The 27,128-nt window shown below is 48.4% G+C and overlaps 1 pseudogene; it reads left to right on the top strand.

The window, feature by feature from the left end:
- Positions 1-917: 917 nt before the first annotated feature.
- LOC118075582 (hepatocyte nuclear factor 6-like) lies at positions 918-24,994 on the top strand (annotated as a pseudogene).
- Positions 24,995-27,128: the final 2,134 nt, after the last annotated feature.

Genomic DNA, 27,128 nt, shown 5'->3' with positions numbered 1-27,128 from the left:
TCGCCCCATGGCTGCATCTTCCCCCTCCCCTGTTGGCGGAAGGATTTCTCTGAATGCCAATTGTTGGGGGTTGCAGGTGGGGGGAGATGCTGTGGCCCTCCTGCAAGTGGACTTCCCATTGGGGAACCTGGTTGACCAAGGTGAGGACGGGATGAGGGACACGGTGGGGAAGACTGCCCTGGGATGAATCAGACCAGCAGTTCACCTGTCTCAGGCTTGCCTCTCAATGCCAGTTGCTTCCTTGGGTCTTGCTTGTGGGCTTCCCATGGGGGCCTCTGCTCAGCCCCAGTGAGACCGAGATGCTGGAGTAGATGATCCAGCCACAGGACTCTACCAATATCCCAATGGAACCCCTAGATCTAAAAGCAGTCTATCCATGTTCCTAGGTTCTTTGGGGGCACTGAGAGGCTGGGCTAGATGGGCTTTGCTTTGGCCCGATTCAGCAGCCAGACTCTTCCAATGTTCTTATGGAACCTCCAGGTCCAGAGGCAGTTTAGCTAGATTCTTTGGGGCTTTTGGCCACTGAAATAACCAGGAGCTGGACCTTGCAGCTTCATTCAACAGGGCTTTTCTTATGCTCTTATGGAACCTCCAGGTCCTTTGGCAGTCTATCTAGATTCCTCAAAGGCCCACCTAGTCTAGACACTGAGCTAGGTGAGCCTTTGAGCCTGATCCAGGAGCCAGGCTCTTTTGTATGTTTTGATGCTTTTCTGTCCCACTGAAGGTTCTCGAGGACGCTAAGAAACACCACCTTGGTCTTCTCCAACCAACCAACCAACCCACCCACCCACCCACCCACCCACCTTCTCCAGAGCCCGCAGCTCCCATCCTCCCGGAGCCCCCGTGAGCTGGAGATTTCAGACCCGATTCGCCCAACGGATGGGAAGATGATGGCCTAGGGCCAGGGGTCTTGCACCATGAACGTCCAGCTGAGCTTGGAGAACGGCGGAGACATGTCCATCCAGGAGCAGGAGCTGATGCACAGCGACAGCCGGGCCCTGCACTCGGCCCTGCAGAGGCCATCCCTGGTGGCCTCCGTCCTGGAGGGCAGTGAGTACCACCGGGCAGAGCACGCCCTGGCCACCAGCTTGCACCCGGGGCTGGGCTTCGGCGGGGAGTCGCCCTCCGCCGGGGCGGGGAACAGCTACACCACCCTGACCCCCTTGCAGCCGCTGCATGAGAAGTTCCACCACCACCATCACCACCACCAGTGCCTCCCCATGGGGAACGTCATTGGCAGCTTCACCCTCATGCGGGAGGACCGGGGCCTGGGCGCCGGGGGGAACTTCTACAGCCCCTACCCCAAGGACATCGGCATGGGGCAGAGCCTGTCCTCCCTGCCCAGCCCGCAGCTGGGACCCATGCACAACTATGCAGGCCACTCCTCCGGCCCCCTGGGCAATGAGAAGATGGTGTTGGGCAACGGCTTCGAGGCACACTCGGCCGCCATGTTTGGCAGGATGGAGCAGCACTTCCCCCGGGAGATGTCCCCCTCCCAGAACTCCACCATGGCCTCGCCCAGCGCCATGGGCCAAACCCCCTACGGACACCCCCGGGCGGAGATGAACGCCCGGCCCAACCCGCCCATTGCCACCCAGACCACCGTCCTCTCCAGCCAGCTGGAGGAGATCAACACCAAGGAGGTGGCTCAGAGGATCATCGCCGAGCTGAAGCGCTACAGCATCCCCCAAGCCATCTTCGCCGAGAGGGTCCTGTGCCGGTCGCAGGGGACCCTCTCCGACCTCCTGAGGAACCCCAAGCCCTGGAGCAAGCTCAAGTCCGGGAGAGAGACCTTCAAGAGGATGTGGAGGTGGCTGCAGGAGCCCGAGTTCCAGAGGATGGCAGCTTTAAGGTTAGAAGGTAAGATAATTTTTGACCCCCCACCCCCAGCTGCAAGCAAGGGAAGTAAGCCAGGCTGGAACAATACAAGGAAGTGAGGAGGGGCTGTTTCCGCCTCCCTCAAGGACCTCGACAGACGTGGCAACCCTATATATCAGGGGTCCACAACCTTTTCGGGGCCACTGCCCCCTCGGTTCCACAAACTCAACCCCTGTGTCTTCTACCCCAATAAAAGCATTATTCAGAACAGCGGTTTGCATGACCCACAAAGGAAGGTGATAGCACAATAAAATCCATTGACTCACAGAATTGTAGAGTTGGGAGCATAGGAGCCAATTCCTAGGGGGCCAAAGTCCCTTCCGCCCCCCGCCCCCAATAAAATATTTGAGGGGGCCAGCCCCCCCTCCAAGTTAATGCACTTTGCCATTCAAATGGCGTGTCATTCATAATCTTGTGATCGACTATGTGGGGTGGGGCTTACCTGCCCCCCCCAAATTTTTAAAATTCAAGTTGGCACCCCTGAGGCACCCCCGAGGGTGATCCAGTCCAACCCCTGCAATGCAAGAATCTCAGCGAAAGCATCCATGATGGAGAGCCATCCAGCCTCTGCTTAAAAACCTCCAAGGAAGGAGAGTCCACCACCTCCCAAGAGAGTTCAAAAGAGGAACCATTAATTGCACATTTATTCGAAACCCAACCAAAACTATTTGGTTTAATTAACTGAGCAGAACGAATGAACTGCATCCAGTGCTATCGGCTTTCCAAAGTCTGTTGGTCGTCGGCATCTCCTGCACCCGCTACCTCCCCCTTGCGCCTTAGCTCCCCACTAGGGAATCCCACCCCCCGCCCCCCGGTGGCACCACCCACTTTGGGAACCGCTCCTATCAGAGCCAGACTGCCCATTAGGTGGGGTGAAGCAGCCGCCTCAGGCTGAGGAAGTGCAAGAGGCAGTACATCGTCCGCTTCTGCCGGCGGCAGAAACCACTCCCTCACTGAGTTTCACCCCTAAGGTGGAGAAGACAAGGGGCATAGCCTTGCTCACTGCTCTCCCTCGCTGAATTTGACGACGGGGTTGCGTTCCTGCGTGCGGTGGAAACCGTGGGGTTCAGTGGTGGCAGTCAGGGGGAAGGCAGGAGACGGCATATTCCCATTTTGCCTCAGGTGACGAAATGGGATGGGCTGCCCCCGACTGCTCTATTGGGAGTCAAGCCTCGCTGAACTGAGGCAGCGGACCTGCCAAGGGTCACGTCAAAGGAGGAACACCTTGTCCAGTCCAGGGCTTGGGGACGAAAGGAAGGACTTCTTCCTCACACAGCACACAGTTATACTGTGGAACTCACCCCCACAGGAGGCAGCTATGGCCACCCACCTTTGAAAGAGGATTAGACAAATTCAGGAAGGAGGATTGGGCAGCTGTGTGCTCCCTCCAACAATGGAGGCAGATTTCAGGGAGCGTGACTGGTTCGTCTTCACTGGGTGCTGAGCCGAGAGGGCACCGCGACAATGACCTTTGAATGGAAGTCGAGAGGTGGGGACGCGCACCGAATTTTGGTGTTGCACAGGGCACCGCTGAAATTTGGATAAGGCCTGTTGCTGCGAATCGCAAGCACTCAGGTCGTGCTTTGGGGCTTCCAGTTGGAACATCAGGATCTTGGGCTAGACGGGACCCCTTTGGCCTCATCCAGCAGCCAGGCTCTCCTGGTGTCTTTATGGAACCTCCAGGCCCAGAGGCAGTCTAGCTAGATTCGTATGTTATCAGTGCCATTGAGGGAAGAAGATTCTGGACCAAAGGGGCCCTCTTGGGCCAGATCCAGCAGCCAGGCTCTCCTGATATTCTTACACTCAGAGAGACAGGACTGGAAGGCTTGGAAGGAGAGCTCCCAGCCTGGGTTACTGGGGGCATTTGGGAATCTTGCATCCAGTCTTCCAGGCCACAAGCTGGGATGGGTTGCCGAGGTGAAAAGATGTAGTCAAAGTCTTTTGGCGCCAGCCTGAATCTTCAAGGCACCAGGTTCATCAGGCCCCTGGGATATCACCAAGCTCCAGACCGGGGGCGACGAAGACCTCTGGCCTTCCAGATGTTGCTGAACTTCAACTCCCATCTGCCCCAGCAAATATGGCCAATGGCTAGGGAGGACAGTGGGACTCTGAGCCCCACTGAGCGCCATTCCCCAGCCACAGGCAAGGATCCGCACACTGCCATGGGCAAACCCAACGGAAGTCCACAACAGTGGCGAGGAGATCGAACCCTGCGCTCCCTCCTCAGCCGGGTCTTTCGAGGCTGACCACAACACCGGGCTTTGTTGGGGCCTGCAAAATGCCTCTGTGTGGGTGTTTGGGTGCTGGTGGGCTGCAGCTCAGCGCTATTTCCACCATCCCTTGCAAACCGTCATTCACTCGCATGATCACAGAGAGGTGGATGGAGATGGAGAGAGCTGGATGTGGAAGTAAACCCTCACAGTTAATTTCAATATATAAAAAAACGAAGAGAGGGGCGTGAGAGAGGAAAGAGCCGAAAGGTCGCCATTATGGCGACTTCTTGAAAACTGTTAAGTCCTGAATATCGGAGCGCTGAATGAATAATCACCCTCTCGGATCCATTATTGTTGGGTAATATGAATCTTGGCTATTGATTAGGCTTTTTGCAAGAGTTGTATCCAATATCTATAGGAGTGGTTTGCTGGGGTTGGGGCGGGTTGGGGTAAGATTGCCAAATAAATAAGGGAATCTGTCCACAGATTCTTTGTGGTTATATTTCTGCCTTCCTTGTATTGTTCCGAGCCTCCCGCGAATATTTCCCCATGGCCTCTTCTGGATGCTACTGCAAGCGTCAAATCGCCCCCTCCAAAAAATTTCCTTGCCACTAAACACATGCTGCTCTGTTCATCCTTCGTGCCTCTAGCTCTCGTGATTCAAGGGCAAACTGGGATGGATAATCTATTTAGAAGAATATCACCCCCTTCCGGCATATCTAAATTATGGGTGTTGTTGGGTTTTGTAGGATGTGTGTGTGTGTGTGTGTGTGTGTGTGTGTGTGTGTGTGTGTATAACAAAGAAAGAAAATTATTAGAGAAAGGTGTTAAAAGGAGATTTCATTTTACAATTCAGTTACAGGGCTTGGGTAGCGATCCTAACCCTGCTTACCTGGGAGTAAGCCCCATTGAATTCAATAGGGCTCACTTCTTAGAAGGTTAAGGTTTTGCAATATTGCTGTGATCCTGCTCACACTTCTTGGCTGGGAATAAGGCCTGTGTAGCATAAGCGGCAGTGGAAGGGGGAGGGGGGCTTACCTCTGAGTAGACTTGCCCAGGGTTGAAAGTAAAGCATTAAAAACTACCCAGGGTGTGTGGGGTGGCGTAATTTCTGCTGAGTAAACACAGCTGGGTGCACATGGTGTTAAATATGATAAAACTGTAGGGGTGGAAGGGGGTTCCCCAACGGCCATCTAGCTGAACCTCTTGCAATGCTGATTGTGTTGATTGTGGAGTCCCCCGCAAGCTGCACTTTCCCAATTTAAAATTTGAAAATTAATGTTGACATGCTGAAACGTCACCAGATACACAAGCATATGCATTTGCACACCCATTGCTTTTGCACTGCAAAATTCAGAAAAGTGTGAATTTTGAAGGGCGGCTGTGTTTCAATTCGCATCTGGATTTGGAAAATTTTAATTAGGTATGATTGCCTACAGTGCAGACTGAATCAGGTTTCTCTCCCCTGTCCCTGTCCCTTATAGGGGAAAGCTAAAGTGGGTGGGTGGGGGCTTTTAAGTTGAGACAAAAAACGATGATGAAGTGCAGGCGGGATAGAAATTTTAAAACTGTATTGTAGTGTAGAAAAGGTAGAAGGCAAGGCAGAGAATTCTAGAGCTCTGGGTCAACCCATGAAACTGATGGTTGGTAGGATTCGGGACAGACAAAAAGATAGCATCCTTCTTCATGCAACTAACAGTGAGGTTGAGGGATTTGGCGCCAGAAAACAGGATGACGGCCACAGGTTTTGCTGCCTTTAATTGGGATTTAAAAAATAAATTAATCATGACAAGATGTGTCAGGTCTGTCCACATCTCAGTTGAACTGCCATGTGCAGGGGCAGTCTACCCTCAAATAACCTCTACCCTCCCACCCCCCAATGGAGGAGGGGTTGTTGCCTTCATGGCCCACTGGTAAGCTTACTGCAAGCATCTGATTGGCCTGTGCTGGGAAGAAAAATGATGGACTTGATGGGCCTCCTGTCTCATTCAGGAGGGTTCTTGCAAGGTTCTTGAGACAGGCTTGGGTCCTCCTTTGTGGTTCAAAAAGCAAGGCAAAACATTTTTACAAGTACAGGCTACTCCCCATTTACGTGGGGGTTACATTCCAAGGCACCGCACATTTGAGTGAAATCATGTATATTGGGAGCACCATTGAAAAAGCCTACAGACATCCTCTAAACCCCTGGAAACTCTGGGAAAAACCTTTAAAAAAAACCAGCAGCACTTACCAGACTCCCTCCAAACCTCCTTTCTCAAACTCCAACTCTCCATAGGCCTCAAAGGTCAGTGCAAAGGCTCATGGGATTGCTAGACACTTTTCACGGCATTTTTGCGTTGGGGTGTGTGTGTGTTTCTGCTTCTTTAAGTGCCACTTCCAGGTTTGCAGCGATGTGCATGTGCCCAGTTGCACGTGACTCAAATGCACGCGAATGGGGAGTTTCCTGTACCTGTAGAAATGTAGCAGGCAAGGGTGCCCATTGGGACTGGTAGGGCAGAAAGCAGGGAGCTGGGCAGTAGGGGGCGCCAGAGCTAATGGCTAGGTGGAATTAGCTTGCCATCCTCCTCCTACCTGCTGAGTTCTCCAAGGGGCAACACAGAGACAAAGGGGGGGGGAGGTGACAAACTGTGGACTGGTTATGAGCAGGAAGATAGCCAGGTGGGGCAGCACCCCACTTGCCCAAATGGACCCCCTCTAATGGTAGCAGGGGTTGCTGTTGTTTAGTCGTTTAGTCGTGTCCGACTCTTCGTGACCCCATAGACCAGAGCACGCTAGGCACTCCTGTCTTCCACTGCCTCCCGCAGTTTGGTCAAACTCATGTTCGTAGCTTCGAGAACACTGTTCAACCATCTCGTCCTCTGTCATCCCCTTCTCCTTGTGCCCTCCATCTTTCCCAACATCAGGGTCTTTTCCAGGGAGTCTTCTCTTCTCGTGGGGTGGCCAAAGTATTGAGGCCTCAGCTTCAGGATCTGTCCTTCCAGGGAGCACTCAGGGCTGATTTCCTTCAGAATGGATAGGTTTGATCTTCTCGCAGTCCATGGGACTCTCAAGAGTCTCCTCCAGCACCATTAATTCAAAAGCATCCATTCTTCGGCGATCAGCCTTCTTTATGGTCCAGCTTTCACTTCCATACATCACTACTGGGAAAACCATAGCTTTAACTATACAGACCTTTGTCAGCAAGGTGACGTCTCTGCTTTTTAAGATGCTGTCTAGGTTTGTCATTTCTTTTCTCCCAATAAGTAGGCATCTTTTAATTTTGTGACTGCTGTCACCATCTGCAGTGATCATGGAACCCAAGAAAGTAAAATCTCTCACTGCCTCCATTTCTTCCCCTTCTATTTGCCAAGAGGTGATGGGACCAGTGGCCATGATTTTAGTTTTTCTGATGTTGAGCTTTATACCATATTTTGCACTCTCCTCTTTCACCCTCATTAAAAGGTTCTTTAATTCCTCCTCACTTTCTGCCATCAAGGTTGTGTCATCAGCATATCTGAGGTTGTTGATATTTCTTCTGGCAATCTTAATTCCGGCTTGGGATTCATCCAGTCCAGCCTTTCGCCGGATGAATTCTGCATATAAGTTAAATAAGCAGGGGTTAATGAATGCCAAAGAGACATTTGCTGACCTGTAACAATGCAGACCACCAATGGATGGGGACTTGAACCTGATATTTCTCAGTTCCCTTCTTGCTTGGTTCCTTATAGCACTGCCTGCCCACTCCTGCCTTCCGCCACACCCCTCGCTGTTTTATCCTCACACGATGACCCTGCGAGGTAGGCTAGGCCGGGAGATAGTGGCTGCCCCCAAGGTCACATGCAGTGAGAGCCGAGTGGGGATTTGAACTCGGGTCTCCCAGGCCCTGGCGCAACACGCAGGCACTCTTGTGCTACCACCGAAAAGACACACATCAGAGCTGTTTCCCCAGACACATTCCTTGTAATAGAATGCTAGGGTGAGAAGGGACCCTCAAGGCTCATCTAGTCCAGCCCCCCACAATGCTAAATCACAGCTAAAGAATCCCTGGCGGATGGCCAACAAACCTCTGCTTGAAAACCTCCGGCGAAGGAGCGTCCACCACCTTCCAAGAGAGTCGGTTCCACAGCCAAAGAGCTCTTACCATCAGAGAGTATAGTCAGAATCTCATTTCTTGTAATTTAAATTCAGGTCCTCACCTCTTTATGGGAATGTTAGGGATGTGGATTAGGATATATTATTAGATAGATCCTATCCAAGCTTGTGTTAGCAAGCTTTCAATATCAGCAGAGTGACATTCCCCTTTTGTGCGCAGCAAAGCATGTGCGTTAGATTCGCTAGAATCTCTATAACAATATTACACTTTATAGTTCAATATTACACTTCCTGGCAAAGGTCCCCTTTGTCCCTCTTAAAAGAAATACACAACACAGTGTTTATAAAATAAGATAGAGTTTACTTACAGTTTCATCCTGAGTTACAGCATAATCTCAGAAAGGCAGGCTTGCTTAGAAAAGTTACAAGTATATATATATCTAGAGACTACTTAGTAAAGTAAGACTCCATTTGGTCTCACTCTTGGCTGCAGGCCTAGAGTGAGAACCATGCTAACTAGAGATTCTCTGGAGATGTGTCCTCATCGAAGGAGGAAGTAGCTAAGAGAGCAAGTGATTGCAGGCTAGGGCTTTTGTCCCACCTAATCTCTTCAGCATATCTGGAGGAACAGGAACTGACCTGTAGTCAGGTGTCCCTCCAGGTGAGTTCCTGTTAGTGGACACTCTAGGAACTGTTGTGACTTGTCTGCCCCAGTGTTCCATCCCACACTCTTGAGCAGGAGAAAACAAGTTTCCTCCATCTTCCATGGGACAGCTCTTTAGATATTTGGAGATGGCTCTCATATCACCTCTCAGGCTCCCCTTTCCCAGGCTAAACAAACCCAGCTCCTTCATTCATTCCTCATCAGGCCTTGGTTTCCAGGCTCTTAGTTCTCTTGGTCTCCCTCCTCTGCACACATTCCAGGCCGTCCTTTTTAAAAAACTGTGGTGCTCAGAACGGGACACAGTATTCCAGGTGGGGTCTGACCTTGGCTATTTGGTGCTCTTTTCCTGCAAATCCAGAACCAGAGCTGGGTCTGCCCAGTGTGCCAGGTGAGCCCAAGGAGAGGGAGGAGAGACATCCCCACCCCACCCCCCCGTGTAAAGGATAGACCAAAGGAATCAATGTCTCTATACTTAGATATGCTGAGGCACTGCTATTCTAATAATATTTCCCGTGTGGCGGCATGCCCTGTCAAAAGATGACCATAAACCCAGGCTTCACTCTGCTGACCATCACAAATGATATATAATGGCCAAGCATTGCCTTGATGGGAAATTAAAAGGCGTCCTTTCCAAGATCACTTAGCTCGCCTTTAACCAATCCTGAATGTTGGCAGATCGAGAACAGATAAGAGGAAAGGCTTCTTTGCACATCACATAGTTGAACTGTGGAACTCTCCCCCACAGGAGGCAGCGATGGCCCCCAACTTGGACGGCTTTAAAAGAGGACTGGACAAATTCACAGAGGAGAATAGGGCTAGGGGCGGCTACTGGCCACAATGGCTGTGCTCTGTTGCCGCAGCCGTGCTTCTGAACTGTTGGGAATTGGGGGAGGCTAGAATGTCCCGCTTACCCACAAAATTCAGAGAAGGGCAAGTGTCGAAGGACAGTCGTGTTGGCGAATTGTTTCGTAAAGTGTGGGTTCGGTAGGTTTTCATCCCTCTGCCAAGGCAGGAAACTCCATGAAGGAGAGCCCACACTGTCCATGTCAAACAGCTTGTAGCATCTATAAGTTCTTCTCATGTATGTTGAAATCATTCTTCCAGGAAGCGGACCCCTTTGGGTCCAGCCCTCTGGGCCCCAAATTCTACCCTTCTTAATGCCGAGCTGAAATCTTTCTCCGCTGGGTCTCACCTTCTGAAACAGCAGTGGGCAGTTTTGTTCCATCATCTCCTTACTTATTTATAAGGCTATTTATAAACCACCAACTCATAAAAAAGGCAAGCATGGCAGTGTACAATAAAACCATTACAGAAACACCGTAAAATGAAGAAAATCATAAACACAAAGAAAACCACTGAATGATTTTAAAAAAATCTCTAGAAACCCCATTAGAATGAGAGATGCTGATGGACCTGTGCTGAGTGTGAGATTAGAATCTGCATTTTCCCAGTTCTAGTCTGGTACTCTAACCATTACACTGCACTGCCGTAAAGATAAGCTAGAGACTTGGGGGCAGTTCTTGTGTGAAATTTCAGGAGCCAGAGCAAAGAGAGTCTGCGGCAAGTGCCAGACTGAGAACTTTATAAAAATTGTTCTTATTAGAAAGATAGTTTTTTAATAGTTTTTAACGGCTTCCTGTTTATTATGACATAAGCTTTTCTGAGGTGCATGAAGTATGTACACACACACACACACACACACACACACACACACATGCATACCATAAAATAAAACCAGTTTAATCTGGGGAAAGCTTTCGTATCTACAGTGACCAGATATTCCAGCAGACGTTGGTGACAGAACAGAATTTTCCTATTTATGTATCTGTGGTTGTTGATTTTTAAATGATTATCCTGCGTTATCTTGCCAAAACAACAACCCTGGGCAGCTAAAAATGCAAAACAAATAAATAATATTGTAAAGCAAAAATTCAAAACAACTAAATGCATCAGGGAAAAAACACATGCGATGAAACTCAGCAAGAATTCCAAACAATAACTAATAGAACTCCAAAAGGTTGCCCAACAGCACCAAGAAGACCACCGGCTACTCTCAAATAAACCCTAGTTTCAAGTCAGGTTGTGCTCCACTAAATCCGCTTCTGTCCTTGGGGTCCCTTCCAGCTCTACAATTCTACGATTCTATAAATCAAAAACATTTTCAGTGGGTGACAAAATGGTCAGCCCCGCAGGTACCTGTCTAATTTAAGTGGGAAGGGTATTCCCAACTACTGGTGCCATTTTGTTAAGAGCTCACCTGGTCTATGCAACAGCCTGACAAATATTTGGCTGTCATGAAACTTTGCTCGGCTAGACATATTGAATTCCCTCCAATACGGATGCTGAAAATAATCAGACAAGGTTCCTATATTATCCTGTTACAGATAGCAATGTGTTATTCCCGGGCACAGACTGCGGTTTCTGGTTCAACCAAGGTATGAAGAGTGTTTGGCTCACACCACATGCCCTTAACCACCAGCCTCTTGTAAACTCCAACTGCTCATTTGAAAGCATGTTAGAAAATCGAACGGCTGATGTTTATCCATTGCTTAATCCTGAATCTCAAAGGCTGGTTAGCACTTCAAAAAAGCCAGGTTTCTAATGGCCATGCAGTGCCCATAGTCCTGGAGACTCCCATATGTGATTTAGACAGGAGATGGCTGTTCAGAGCATGTGCAAAGTGCAGGTCCCTACCACTGGTGCCCAAGCACGGCACAGCCTCCAACTTTGCATAGATTTGGAAAAAAATAAGATGGAGAAGGATAACCCTCCTCACTGTGGATCACTGCTTAAAGTCTCTCTCTCCTCTTCCCAGCACAGATTAGGAATTAACTTTGCACATTTGATGTCCAATGCCTAATGTGGGCAGATTTCAAAGCTGGAAGAGTGTTTGTGCTTTTGATATTACACACAGCGAGAGGCCCAAAAATCTGTTAAAATTGACAGCACAAAAACATACCTTTCCTGCCGCTGGGTGTGCACACAATTTCTGTGTGGCACCCTAGTGCTCATTTGCATCATGCACCCCCCTAACCAAGAAAACAAGCTTCAAAGGACCCAGAAGTGAGGCTGAAACCTGATTGACAAGTCTCGTTGTTCATTAAAGAAAAGACAATAATAAAATCCTCAGAATCCTCAGAAGAGGAGGAGTTTGGATTTGATATCCCACTTTATCACTACCCGAAGGAGTCTCAAAGCGGCTAACATTCTCCTTTCCCTTCCTTCCCCCACAATAAACACTCTGTGAGGTGAGTGGGGCTGAGAGACTTCAGAGAAGTGTGACTAGCCCAAGGTCACCCAGCAGCTGCATGTGGAGGAGCAGAGACACGAACTCGGTTCCCCAGATGACGAGGCTACAGCTCTTAACCACTGCACCACACTGGCTCTCAAAATGAAAGGCAAAATGAGGGCAGCAAATGTCCATGGTAAATCAGAACACATGGTCCAGCTTTATTCCTCACCAACACCCAATTGATCCGGCATATTTTTGGCATTTCTGTCCTCGGGGTAAACATTTATCCTCGTGACAACCCTGCAAGGTTAGACTGAGGCAAAGTGCCTACTAGAAAGGACTCCTGGACTATGGAACTCACTACCACAGGATGGCCAATGACCTAGATGGCTTTTAAAAAAGGATTAGATTAATTTATAAAGGCTATCACTGGCTACCAGCCATGATGGCTGTGCTCTGACCCCACAGTCAGAGGCAGCGATACTTCTGAAGACCAGTTGCTGAAAGCCACAGAAGGGGAGAGTTGCTCTTGTGCTCAAATCCTGCTTGTGGGCACCTGGTTGGCCACTGTGAAAACAGGATGCTGACCTAGATGGGCCACTGGTCTGATCCAGCAAGCTGGGCTCTTCTTCTGCTCATATGAGAGTGACCGACTCAAGGTCACCTAAGGCCAAATGAAAATTTGAACCCTGGTCTCCCCAGACCCAAGCTGACCCTCTAACCCATGGGTAGACAAACTAAGGCCCGGGGGCTGAATCTTCTAAATCCGGCCCACGGACGGTCCAGAAATCAGCGTGTTTTTACATGAGTAGAATGTGTCCTTTTATTTAAAATGCATTTCTGGGTTATTTGTGGGGCATAGGAATTTGTTCAGCTTTCCCCCCCAAAATAGAGTCCGGCCCCCCACAAGGTCTGAGGGGCAGTGGACCGGCCCCCTGCTGAAAATTTTTTGCTGACCCCTGCTAACCGCTACAACCATGGTTCCAGCCAGCCTGTCTCTTTCCAAACACTGGGTGCATTTATACTTTTGAAAGACAACAAACACAGCAGCTTTTCATTCCTACTCGATGCTAGCACATCTCCTTTCAGCAACCAGATTTTTAAACACCAGGCCGCCGTTTCCTCCCCCCCTCTCAATGGCGTCCCTCGGTGACCCTCCCTGGCACTCTGGGTGTCTCCACGCTCCGTTCCCCCTGCGCGAGTGCCATTTCCCTGGCAGAGCACAGGGCCTCATCACCTGTGCCGGCAGAGAGCGACTGCTGGCTTGTTAGGAGCTAATGAAGCTGTCACAGGGTGATGGATCCATCAGAAGGACGGTCACGCGCTGGGATGTCCAAGGGGGCCTTGTGACAGGCGAGCCAGCGAAGGAGGACGCGTTGTGTCTCTTCCCCGAAGCAGCAGGAAGTTCCAAGGCAGCGTTTTGAAATGGGCTTTCCTTGGAGGGAGGGAGAATCAGCAGCGAAGCTGCATGAGGAACGATTCCCTCCCAGTGCCTTCTGTTGATTTGGGGAGGAGATCATTTACCCCTCCTTTAAAAACCAGCACTGACTCTATGCTGTGCAAGGTGCAACTTACAAACGAGTCCCACCACTAGGTCTTACTCTCAAGCAGGGGTGGTGGGGAGAGAGAAATTGCCTTCGCTTCCTGAAACAACACACGAACCAAAACACATCAATTCTTTGAAATTTGCACTTTTCCGAATTTTGCAAGGCAGTTCTCTTACCCCAAAATAGAGCCGTGTGTGTGTGTGTGTGTGTGTGTGTGTGCGTGCCATAAAATGCCATATATTAGTGGCAGGGGGACATAGAAAATTATTTGCTTGCAAAAAGGGAGGGGAAATTGGGAGAAATCTGCACTAAAGCGCTTGACAAAAAAATTAGCAGGATTTCCACACACCCCTAATTTGTTTATTGCAAACTGATGTAGAAATGCTGGAAACTGAAACGAGTTAAGTAAGATTTTTTTTTTTAATTACCCATTTGTCCATTCCCACCCCAGGCAAGGACTGTTTTTTAGGACTGCCTGGATGAAAATGCCAGTGGTATAAAGAGGTAAAAGAACATGCTTTTTAATTTTACAAATGGGAGTTTGTAATGGAAGCACAAGTGTCAAAGGAAGCATTGAGAACATTTGTGTAGAAAAGTGATTTTAAGCATGCACACACACATACTGCAAGCAAAACGCACACTTTTAAATATTTTTGTTTTCGAATGGTCAACGAATTTACTTAAATTTTAGTCCATTGATTGCCCTCCTTTTAACCACAAGACTGACTCAGTTTTTTAAAAAAGTTTAAAACCTGTGCATTTCCCCCAAAAAAACCTCAGGATTGGTCACTTACTTTTTTCTATTTTATTTTTAATCACAGATCTCCCCATGGCTCTCTAAAAGCTAAACACACACAGCTTAATACTTTGGTTGTTAAAAGCAGAGAGTTTGAGCTAAGGAGGCATCTTAAAAGTACAATTTGCTTTTTAAAAAAAAATAAAAAAGAAGAAGAAGCCACCCATTGCTTTTTTTAGAAGAGAAAGGCTCCCTTTAATGATTTTTAAGACGTCCCCCTTTGTAGCGACACCACCGGCCTCAAAATCATTGCCACGATGAAATTAAAAGCAAGTGTGCTCTTAACACTTGGCCCAGCTTTTCACAAAAACCAGCCGAGAACGGTTCTGGGCACGCTTCCTTAGAATTAAACGCCAACAAACTCAGTTGGGGCTTACTCCTGAGTAAACAGACACAAGCACAGCTCTCTTTAAGCTTTAATCAATCCATTTAACCACACCAAGTTCTCAGGATTTCGTCGATAGATTATTAGAGGGGGCAGCGGGGATGTATTTTAAATGGAGTGGCAGCCAGAGTTGGATCAGGCCCCATCCTAATAAGCAATGGTGGGGGGGATAGGACCATTTGGATTCTGCACATCTGGTTCAATTGGGCCAGGCCTGCTGTGACATGATGGAGCTCTTGAACATATTAGCGCAGGCTAGTGTGAATGTCAAGATTCGGGGAGGCTGTCCTGATGGGTCGGCCATGTTGTCGAGACCCCAACTGCACAGCGATTGGCTATTAATATCATGGTGGCCGTTTCCCATTGTCCAGGGTGTGTGCATTTCCCATTGTCCAGGGTGTGTGCAAAAAGCTCGGTTAAAAAGTCTGGGCAATCGCCTGTCCCCCCCCCTCCACACAGAATTGAGCAGCTGTTTGGGGTGAGGCGGTAGGGGAAGGCAAACCATTATATTCTGCCCCCCCCCCTGCCCTCGACCTACTGAGGGACTTCATATAAGGGGAAGTCATTGATTTTATTTTCTGCAGCAGACACAGTCACAAGCTAGCAAGCGGTGTGGTCCCCCAGAATCCCCTCTGCTCTGTTCCCCAGGGTGTTTTGTTCTGCAAAGCAAAACATTGATTCTCTCCCCCCCCCCCCGTTTTGATTGGCCCAAAATTGCCCCTTCTTGGTTTTAACCCTGTGCCCAAAATGTGCGTGTTTTTGTTTGGGGGAAGGGGGGGAGGGAAGAGGGAGAGAGATTAAATTTCTGGATTTTCCCAACTTCAGTTTGACCCAATTGTTGTTGGGATGGCTCTCCTGAAGTTGTTGGACTCTAATTTCCACCCAGGGCAAATGAGTGTTAGGGTTAATGGATGCGGGAGAAATTTGGTTCAGATTTTAAAGCAAATCTCCCTAAATCACACTGACGTGTGTATTGAAACATAGCGGTTCTTTGATGGTCGCACCCCTCTGAATTTTGTGAGGTGGTTCTGCAACCAAATAATGCGTAGGAAAATGCATACGGTGGGGGGGGGAGCGTGTTTCAAAATGCATATATATTTGTGAAAAGAGCATGCAAAAACTGCATCAGCTAGGGGGAAATCGCTTGCAGAAGCATCCGTATTTGGCAAAAATGGCATACAAAAACGGGCTCGTTAGGAGAAATGAAAACACTGGTGAATTTTTGTAAGGACCTTTTTAAATAAATCTGCAAAAAGTTGCAGAAATGGAGAACTGAACTTTAAAAGGGACAAATGACAAATGAATAGAAGCTGAAATGAACAGACCTGGGCTTCGCTGGTTGTAGTCCAACAACAGGGGAGGGGGCAGAGAGTTTTCCATCTCTGTTGTAAATCTCTTGCAAGAATATTTTATAACCCCTGCCGCTGCCAAAAAAAAGTGCATGGTTCTGACATTTAGAGGACTGGACACACTGTTCCATCTGCTTGGAGAAAGTTTAAGTAAGTGATACAAATCAGATTCAATGGGGAAAGTATAAAAATAAAATAAAAAATAGGAAGAATCATCTACCAGAATCAGCATGATGGGGATGGGGAGAGAAATTCAACTCAGTTTTCATTAAAAGCCGATTCTATCAAAGCTGTACTTTTGCAAACAATGTGCAGACCAGAACACAGCCACCTGCCAAAATTCACACTTTTCCAAATTCTCCAGTGCTGCTCTCCAAGCAAAAGAGCATCTATTAGGGCAAAATGGGCATACAAATGAGGGTATTAGTGAAAACAACATGGATATATTCATTATATTGGGGGAAGATGGAAAAATGCGTACGTTAGTCAAAACTTCACGTGAAGATGTGTTCGTTAGAAGAAATTCGCACACAAATGCTGGTGAATTCTCACGAGGATTAAAAATAAAGAAATCCGCAAATTGCTGCAAAATGTGGAGAGCTGAATTTAATATTGGGGGGGGGGGATGAGAAAGTGGGAAAACCGAAACCGACAATCTTCATGTGGCGTCACACAAATTGTCACATGAGCAGATGGGGTCCAAGTGTGTGGCTGCCTTGCTGCAAAATTCAGGCCCCATCTTCACGATCCGTTTAGAGCCACTTTAGCAGTTATGGCTTCCCTCCCTCAAAGAATCCTGGGAGCTGTAGTTTAAGGGTGCCAAGAGTTGTGAGACCACCCTGTCCTCCTCACAGAGCTATAATTCCCAAAGTGGTTTTAAGATCAACCCGTCTTCCCAGAGAACTGTGGGAATTGTCTCTCTGTGTGAGGGGAAATGGGTCTCCGAACAGCTCTCCACACCCTGAGCAAACTACAGTTCCCAGGATTCTTTGGGGGGGAAGCCGTGACTGTTTTAAGTGGGATGCTGCTGCTTTAAGTGCACATTGGTGCAGCTTTTAGATGCGGTGCCAAATGGAGTCTCTCCAACCAGACACAGGCATCACCTCCAAAAAGGCAGAGACCAAATAATCAGAGATCCAAGTCTCCAGTGTGCCTGACCTGTCAGTTTCCGGACAACCCTGCTTGTCCGTTTCCCACCCCGACATCGGGCGCAAGGCCTGCGCTCCAGATTCACCTGGCGCAAGCTTATGTGGAGTTGCCATTGAGAGGTTCCTCCTGCTTCCCCCTAACCCGTGTGCTTGCTTCTGCAACCCTGGATATTTTCCGTCTAGCCCATCTATCGGCAGATGGTTTTAAAAAGGCAAACATTTCACTACTACCCAGGGGAGAAGTTTCCCTCCCTCTCTCGTAACTCTGGGAACCGGGGACAGCCAGGACAGAGGAAAGAAATAACTTGTTCGTGCAATGTGTTAGTTGAACTGTGGAAATCACTTAAAAGAGGATCAGGCACATTCACGGGTGAGTAACGTGGATTATAACTAGCCATGATGGCTCGGCTCTGCCTCCATAGTTGCTTCTGAATGCCAGTTGCTGGAAACCACAGAAGGGGAGAATAGCTCTTGTGCTCGGGGCCCCTTTGGGGCATCTGCTTGGCCACCGTGAGAACAGGATGCTGGACTCGATGGGGCACTGGCTTGATCTATTATGTTCCGTATAAGCCTTTTGTCCCTCAGTGGCTTTGCTAGCTCCCCCCTAAAATAATAGGCACCCACCCCGACTCTGTGTTTCCCAAGGGGTGAGGGGATAGGGTCCCTGTCTCCCTTTTCTGTGCCGCCGTTCCCTCCCAGCAAGGGTTAATGCAAAACTGGCTGGTCTTTGCAGCTGGCGTAGCTTGGATCTGATCAATATTTTCTATCAGTGTGCAGGCAGTGCAGAGGCAGGGGGCGGAGGTGGGGGGGGAGCTGAGCCCACTCAGGGAAGATCTGGAGAGGGAAGGAGGAAGACGGGAGAGTGAAGGCAGCTTGTCACGTTTCACGGCCGCAAGGCTGATATGCCATACAGATTAGGGCTTCTTAAAAAAATGAAATGAAATGAAAAGCCAAAAGACATACTATTATTAATTATTATTATTATTATTATTATATCTAATTTCATTTTTCCCTCCTCTCTGTCTCTCTTTCTGGTACCTCTGATCTGGGACTGTCCCATCTCTGGTGTTTTGGTTTTTTTTAATTGATCTGATTTGAAATATTTGCCTGCTGACTGTAAGGAGAGGGTCTTGTGGGACAGCATACGATTCGGATATAATACAGAGGTGTAAACTTGTGACTGGGTCGTAGCCAATACTCGTTCTCTGCAGAGGAGATCCACTGAAATTCATCAATGTTAACTTAGTTTCATAAATTTCGGTGGGTCTCCTCTAAGCAGAACTTAATTTGATATCTATTAATCATCATTTTATAATCCACCTTTTCCTAATTTCGTCCATCTACCTCCGCCCTGGGACCTGCCACAGCTGCAATTTGATTTGCATTTGTCCCATTTAAAATATTTTTAGGGCACTTTTAAGGAGGTGGGTGATGCAGTGAGGGGGATCCCAGTTGCGTTGTACAGTTAACATACAATAGAATATTTAGAAAGCAGGAAAAAGTAAACCTCGAACATCCCCCACCCCAAAAAAAACCCAGCGCAAGAACACAACAAAGGCCATCAGGCAGACAAGCAAAGCTGTAAATTAATTAAGATTTTTTTTTTTTTAAAAAAAGTTAATTGTATGGTGTGTGTTTTGCTCCCGTTGCTAGTGAGTTTTCTTTTTTAAAAAAAATTGGTTCATTATTTGGAGCACAATTAAAAAATTAAAAATTAAAGACCCAAAGCAGCTTTTTAAAAAAATAAAATGAGAGGAAAAATGTAACATGGTATAAAAAAAATAGACATAATTAAGGACGAAAGCAAAGGAAGATAAAGAGCTGCTATATGCCAGGTCAGATCCTTGGTCCATCTAGCTCAGTATTGTCAACACTGGCAGGCAGCACAAAGTGGCTGCTAGACTGAGCAACAACCCTCTCTTGAAAAGCAAAGCAAGATTCTAGTCCTCAAGTGTTGTCTCAAACAGGAACATAGAAAGCTAGCTGCTTTATGCCTCGTTAGACCCCTGGTCCATCTAGCTCAGTACTGTTGACATAGATGGGCTCTCTGGGGTTTCAGGCGGCCCCTGACACCAAGGAGCAGGTTTTCGTCTATGTTTGGGTACAATTGGATGCCATTTTGAATCAAGATGGCAGACAGAAACTTTCCAAGCTGCCCCGATTCTTACCACCGACTGCAAAACTGCCCTGGTTTTGTTGGTTTCTTGAGATACCCAAGCAATGCCAGGCACTTCCCTTAGTAAAGACATACAGGATACAATTGGATATAGAAAAACAGATTAAAGGTGTGCTAGACACTGTACAAAAATCTAACTTCCGGCCTTTGGGCGAGCCACCAAGTGAAATGGTTTTGCTTTCCTCGCACGGCCCTTTTAGATGTAAACACTGACACTGGGATAAAGTTGGGACAGAAATCTGTACTATCAGACACACACATTTCTACCCACCCAAAAGCCCTCCTGCCGAAACCATCTCCCTCAAGCCATTCTGAAAAGTTCTCCTGCAGATTGTTAATTAAAATAAAAGACTCATTTAGAAATAAGAAAACCTGCAAGGTTTTAATGCAGGGCCATAAAATCTTAGCCCATTAAATGTTAATGGAGACCCTTTGCCAGGTTGCTTAATAATGTCTTAGCTTTGCAAAATTACATCTTGTTTTAATATTATGATGGACCTGGGTGGCTGCTAGCACTGCCGTTTCGTTCTCTTACCTATCCCCTTTTCCTTTTCGTGTGTGTTCATCACCTCCATTTTACGTCCATTTCTGCCAGCTGTCAAGAGATGCCACAGGGGGATGCAGGCAAGGGATTGTCAACTGATCAGGAAAATAAGGATCTGGACGCTCTTGTGCTTTTCACGGAATTTGGCAGGCCAAAACTTTTCACGGCAGCGAGATAAGTTGGCAGTGCTCGGTTGGCAAGGAACCAGGAGGCAGCTTGCCCCCCCTTTACCCCCCCAACAGCTTTTTTTTTTACATAGTTGCATTGCTGGAGAGTATAGTCTGCCACAATCAGGTTAAAGGACTGTTAAAGCAGGACTGGCGGGTGGCGCTGTGTGTTAAACCACTGAGCCTAGGGCTTGCCGATCTGAAGGTCGGTGGTTCAAATCCCTGCGACGAGGTGAGCTCCTGTTGCTCTGTCCCAGCTCCTGCCAACCTAGCAGTTCGAAAGCACATCAAAGTGCAAGTAGATAAATAGGTACCGCTCTGGCGGGAAGGTAAACGCCGTTTCCGTGCACTGCTCTGGTTCACCAGAAGCGGCTTTGTCATGTTGGTCACATGACCCGGAAGCCGTACGCCGGCTCCCTTGGCCAATAATGAGAGATGAGCGCCGCAACCCCAGAGTCGGTCACGACTGGACCTAATGGTCAGGGGTCCCTTTACCTTTACCTTTACAGGTTAAAGGAGGGCCTCATCCCATGGAATCAAGCACAACAAGGGACAGCTTTTTCTTACAAGAAGAACACCATACATCCACCTCTGTTCTTCAACATTGGGACCCCACTCCCGATGTCATTGGACTACAACATCCATGGCCAACATGATGGGTTTTGTAGTCCAACAACGTCTGGGGACCCAAGATTGAAAAACACTGCCAGTGAGGGGTGAGGGGAGATGCTTAGCCTTCCTTCACAAGCTCAAGGGATGGAGCTTAAACCCCTCCTCCATGTACCAACCAGACCCTGCCATTAGGGGGCGTCACTGCTCTTTTGCCCCTCAATGTCCCGCAATTCCCCCTTTCCCCCTCCAAGCTTCCCAGGTTGGCCCCCTTCCTACCTCAGGGTAGAAATGGTGGAGAAATTCAATTCAGGTCACAGCGAAAGGCAGCTCTGCCTCATTCTCGCTCTGCGAAACGGTACCAAAAATCCAAACACAGCCATCCTCCAAAATTATTTCCCAATGATATTGTGCCCTCCTCCAGCTACTGTAAGTGATAGGTTCAGGAATGCACATGCTAGGGTATGTGTGCCCCCCCCCCGAAAGATATTAGGGAAAATGACATCCACAAATGCATTGTGTTGGACAAAATTGCTTCCACAGGTATGTCCATCAGGCAAATTTGCATACAAATATGTGTCTATCAAGAGAAATTTGCACTGATGGAATGAATTTTCATGAGGACTTAACTTTTTTCTTCTTCGCAAACTCATAACTCATATGGAAATGTGGAGATCTGCACTTAAATTGAGAAGCTGAAAAAATTCGCACATCCTTCCAGGGCCTTCAAAAGAGGCTTCAATGATGGCTTTAAAAGAGGGTTCAGGGAGGGAGGAAGATCTTCTAGCCAGGATGAATACCAGAACCATAGGATAAGAGAGAGCTCTTGTGCTTGGATCCTGCTTGCTGGCTTCCCTTTGGGGTATTTGGTTGACAAGTGTGAGAACAGGATGCTGAACTAAACACCCCCCCCCTTTGGCCTGATCCAGCAGCTGGGCTTTTCTGACGTTCTTATGGAACGTCCAGCTCCAGAGGGAGTCTACCCAGATTTCTAGGTTCTTTGGGGCATTTATGGTCACTGTGAGAACAGGATGCTGGACTGGATGGGCCATGGGCCTGATCCAGCTGGGCTCTTCTAATGTTCTTCAGCAATTGCATGGTTGCCCGTTAAGGGTGCCCCGTCAAAACGTCGCCTGCCATACTGGCAGAGACTCGCCACCTGCGAACATCACCTCGCTTTGCACTCAGAATAAACCACCCCAACTGCATAAATGTGTGCACCCTTTGGGTGATTTCTTTTGGGGTGAGGGGCGGGGGTGAAGAGGACGTTTCCCCACCACACTCGACCACTCCAGAAGCTTTTGGCGCAGAAGAAACCCAGGAAGTCCTACATTACCGGGAGGCACACTCAGGACAGAAACTGAGCAAGGTTTTCTTAGGGGGGGGGGAAGCTATACGGAAGGGAGCCGAGGTTTTTTTTAGTGAGGGATGGAGACGGAAGACTTCAGTCACCAGAGCTATTGATTTGGCATTAAATTCCCTCCTCTCTCTCTCTCCCTCCAATCCATGCAATTAAACAGAGGCATTAAAAACAACGGGAGCCACGTTCTTTTGAGGTCATCATCCCCTTTAAAAGCAAAACTTTAACAGCGTTTGCCCCTTTGCTTCAAAGGGGGGGAAAGGCTGGTTTAAAGAGGGACGTAGTAATAAGGTGCCATACAGAGAACCAAATCCATCTAGCTCAGTTTTTAAGGGAACAGCCCGAAAAAGCATCTTTCGGCAGGGTTTGGATACACTTCTGTTTGAAACCCCCGAGAGCCACAGCCAGGCCATGTAAACAAATACAGATCTAAATGACTCAAAGGTCTGACTCAGTATAAGACAGCTTCCTATATCACTATTTCTCAGCATTTTCTTCAGAACCATGAGTACTAGAAACTTGGTTTATTTTTAAGGGGATGGCTGTAGCTCAGGAACAGAGCACCTGCTTTGCATGCAGAAGAGTTTAATCCCTGAAAAGGCATGTCCAGGAAGGGAGTTTGGTGAGACTCCCTGTCTACAATGCTGCCGGTCAGTGTAGACAGTATTGAGCCAGATCAGGGAGGTCCAACTTTTCATACCAATTGGGTGGCAAAAGTACTTTGACCTGGAACCCGCGGGCTGCACACTGCCTAGCTGCACAGGGCAGGAGGGAGGGAGCAAGGCCAAAATTTGACACCCACCCACCCCAGTCCTTGTGCTGCCTTTGGGAATAAGCAAAGAAAGAAGCATGAGGCCAGGGCTGGATTAACCATTAAGCAAAAGAAGTACGTTCTTGGGGCACCACAGAAATTTTCCGTTGCCGAATTTTTAACATTCATGGTCACAAATTGCTCAGCTGAGTGTTCATTTTTTCAGCAGAAGTATATAAAAAACCCCAACAGAAGAGCCACGCAGTAAGTCAGGCCGGATGCCTTTTCTCTGCTAAATATAGACGCAGGTGTGCTACGTAAGATTACAGTAGTTTCGAGGATCTAAGGCTTTGCAATTCGAAAAAGTAGGAGAAACTTTTTTTCAGATGAAAATAAAGTGGAAGTATACAAAACATTATTTTCCATCTCACTGTAGGTTTTGTTTTGTTTCAAAAAATAAAATTTTAGCTTACGGTTCATTATTGTTTCTGTTTTGAATTAGATATATATCGAGCCACCAAAAACTTTTATTTATTTATTTTTGAAATGATTTTTATTTGGTTTTACACATTCATTCACACTCAAAATCACAAATAATAGAGATCACATGAGATTCTTCCGAATCTCTAAACTTCCTTCTGTGGGATCATTGGCTAACCTTTTCAGCTGCATACTATAAATCAGGCACAGGCAAACTCGGCCCTCCAGATGTTTTGGGATTGCAATTCCCATCATCCCTAGCTAACAGGACCAGTGGTCAGGGATTATGGGAGTTGTAGTCCCAAAACATCTGGAGGGCCGAGTTTGCCTATGCCTGCTATAAATCCTCCTAATTTTTCAGTCCTCCATTGTATCCAAAGTTTATGTAACATTACAAGAGTTATTTAAGACCTGCCAAAGAGTTCAAATGTTTACAGTGGTCTGTCAAATATAATATAAATTCCTCCCGCTCTTTGTTGAAGTTTTGATCCTCCTGGTTTCTGATTTCCCAAGTCATTCTTGCCATATCTGCATAATCCAATAGTTTAATCTCTGCTAGGGACCTTGTCGTCTTTACAACACTGGGCAAGCAATATCCTTGCAGCTGTTGTGGCATACATAAACAGTCTTTTCTGTTCCTTTGGTATCTCTGCACCTACAATTCCTAACAAAAAGGCTTATTTTAAACATTTCCCCCCACTTCATTATACTGTATATCATTTCCCAGAATTCCTTTATTCCTTTACAATTCCACCACATGGTAAAAGGTGCCACCAAAAATCTTTTAAGTGCTTAGGGCCTCTGTAGGTCTTGATCTGGCCCTGCACGAGGCTCTAGCAGGGTCCTCGAGCCCCTCCACCTCCTTCCCAAAGCTGGGAAAGCGCTAACTGGGCTTTGGGAAGGAGTTGGGAGGACTCTAGGACCTTGCCAGAGCCATCAGACCATCTTTCCCAAGCCCAGCAGCTCACTTACCTGGTTTTGGGAAGGTCTGTAGGGGTGGGGGAGGCCAAAAAAGGCCTCAAGGGCCACGTTGAGCTAGAGGACCGAATGATCTGGCCCAGCATAAGGCGGCTTCCTCTACCTGTGGTGCATCACAAACGCATTCTCATTTTCTCTTTTCTTCTCTGTTTTGCTGCCTCCCACCAGCCTGCAAAAGGAAAGAGCAAGATCAAGGCAAAGCCGACCGAAACCACGTCCCTAAGCGCCACCGGCTGGTCTTCACGGACATCCAGCGCCGCACGCTCCACGCCATCTTTCATGAGAACCAGCGCCCTTCCAAAGACCTTCAGATCACCATCGCGCAGCAGCTGGGCCTGGAGCTGTCCACCGTCAGCAACTTCTTCATGAACGCCCGGAGGCGCAGTCTGGACAAGTGGATGGAGGAGGGCCGCTCCCCATCCTCAGGGGGCCATGCCACCAACCCCTCCTCGGCCGTCACCTGCACCAAAGCGTAACGGGCCTCGCGCCAGTCCCTTTTGCACCTTCCAGCCCCCGCGTACCCGACCCTCCGTTACACCAAAGATGGAAGGATGGCACTTGGCCAAGAGACAAAACGGCGGAAGGGCGCTTGGCCAATGCGCTAAAGGGGGAAAAAACCAGGATGGGGGTGGTGGTGGGGATATGACTTAGCGGTTTCATTCCTCTCTGGATCTGACCTCGCTGCAAAAACTAGCCGGATCCTAAACGAGAGCAAACCTTTTTGCGACCTAAAAAGAGGGTTAAGGCAAAAACCAGGACGGCGGAGAGCGAGGAAGGTGTCTCCCGGGCAAAGGACGGCATCTATGGTCAAGGCTATTCCAAAGACTTTCTGCGTATGTTCCCCCCCCCCAAGACCTTGTTCTGTGTTGTTCCTATTGAGGAGGCAGCGCCATCTGGTGGCGAGAGGGAAAAGAGAAGTGTGGGGGGGAGGGAAGAGACTTGGTTATTTTCCATCTTTCTCTTTCAGTGGGAAAGCGGCAACGCTTAAAAAGATGGGAGCATCCTTAGTTGCCACCACCGTGGGAAGGCAGGCCAGGAAACTGAACTAATATGTTACACATCTTGGGGGGGGGGGATACCACGTACCAAATCCCAGGCTAACCAAGAGGGGTTGAATTAAAAGCCTCCCTCTCAATACAAGGGGAGAGAACCATGTTTTCGGTCGAGGGCCACATTGCCCCTGGGGTGATCTCTTGGGGGCCGCGTGCTTGCGGTGGGCACAGTTGCTGCCAGGAGTGGGCGGAGCCAGCACCCAAAATGGGCAGGGCACTTCAAGGCACAGAAAATGAGGTGCCCCCCCCCCCAGTTTTGTCAGGCTGGTGATAAAGGCCATCCATTGACCAGGAAAAACCTAGGGTTGCCATATGTCCAGAATTTCCTGGACGTAGCCGGGATGGAATGTCCCGAAGGAAATTGCTGTAATGTCCTCTATTTTGAGATTTTGCAAATCTCAAAAAACAATGTCTGGATTTTCACTTTTTGAAATATGGCAACCCTGCCCTGCCCATACCTGTGCCTTTGAAGAGCAGCTTGATCTGCCAGCAAAATACGTCAAGGTGTGGCAATTAGCATAGCTGCTACTAATGTGGGCAAACTGGGGCAGGAGGGGGTGATAAGAACCGAGAGCCTTACCAATGATCCACTTTGATAGGGCCCCCGCTGAAGCATTTCTGATTCAAAGCATGTTCAAAGTGTTCGTTCCCAGATGGCGTGTTGAGAGAGAAGAACAGCCTTGTAGGCGCCTGACACCCGTAGCATCCCTGGGCGAGTTAGGGGTCTGGCTTTTGCCTCTTTGGACCAGCAGGGGGCAAGCCAATACAGTACCAGCAGTTTGTACAGTGGTTCCTCGGTTTAAGTACACAAATGGTTCCGGAAGTCTGTACCTAACCCGAAGCGTACTTAACCTGAAGCGAACTTTCCCATTGAAAGTAATGGAAAGTGGATTAATCCATTTCAGACGGGTCCGCGGAGTACTGTACTTAAACTGAAAGTACTCAAACTGAAGCGTACTTAAACCGAGGAATGACTGTAACTTACACAGAAAGGGTGTCCCCCCTTCTTCAGGTGATTTCGAAAGTAAATTCTTGGGCCGGCAAGCTGAGGACTGCCAGCGATTCTTCAGCTGCGATTCCTGCATTGCAACTTAGTTGGAATGGATTATTTGTGTTTGTACCATCAGACCCACCTCCCCCCCCCCCCGCAAACCAGAATGTCTGGTTCTTCTCAGTTTTGACTTGGGCCTTGTTTACAACCTGGGGGGCGGGGCGGGGGGGCCTTCCGTCACTAGTCAGGTGGCCAGACCTCCAGGATCCAGGACTGAGCTGAAGTTTCCAGGTGTGCCTGCCCCACTACAGACGAGGGAACTTTTGTTTCATTATTTTATGCACAACAAGAGCTGTTCTCTCTCACAACACGCCTTGGCACAGTTTGAGAGCAGTTTCCCCAGGTTTTTCCAGAAGCTGACACCCAAGACCCACCTGCCTTTATCTGTAAGGTGGGGTGGGAAACCTCAGGCCTGGGTGGGGCAGGTGGGGCCCTCCAGGCCTTTCTGTGTGGCCCTCAGAGGCCTCTCCTGGCCACCTCTGCTCTCTCCAGTACAGAGGGCTGGGAGAGGGTGTGCAGAAACTCGCCAGCTGTACAAAGTCATTTACATCCGTTGTTCCACCCACTTTTGCTTCTGGACACTATTGGCATGCGGCCCCCGGAAGGTCGGCAAGAGTAGAATGCGGCCCCTCAGGTGGAAAAAGGCCTGCCGTCCGTCTTAAGGATTCCTCAAGTAA

Source organism: Zootoca vivipara, chromosome 17, assembly GCF_963506605.1.
Source record: "Zootoca vivipara chromosome 17, rZooViv1.1, whole genome shotgun sequence".
In the NCBI taxonomy this organism is placed as follows: Eukaryota; Metazoa; Chordata; class Lepidosauria; order Squamata; family Lacertidae; genus Zootoca; species Zootoca vivipara.
This window is presented reverse-complemented; position numbering and strand designations above follow the sequence as displayed.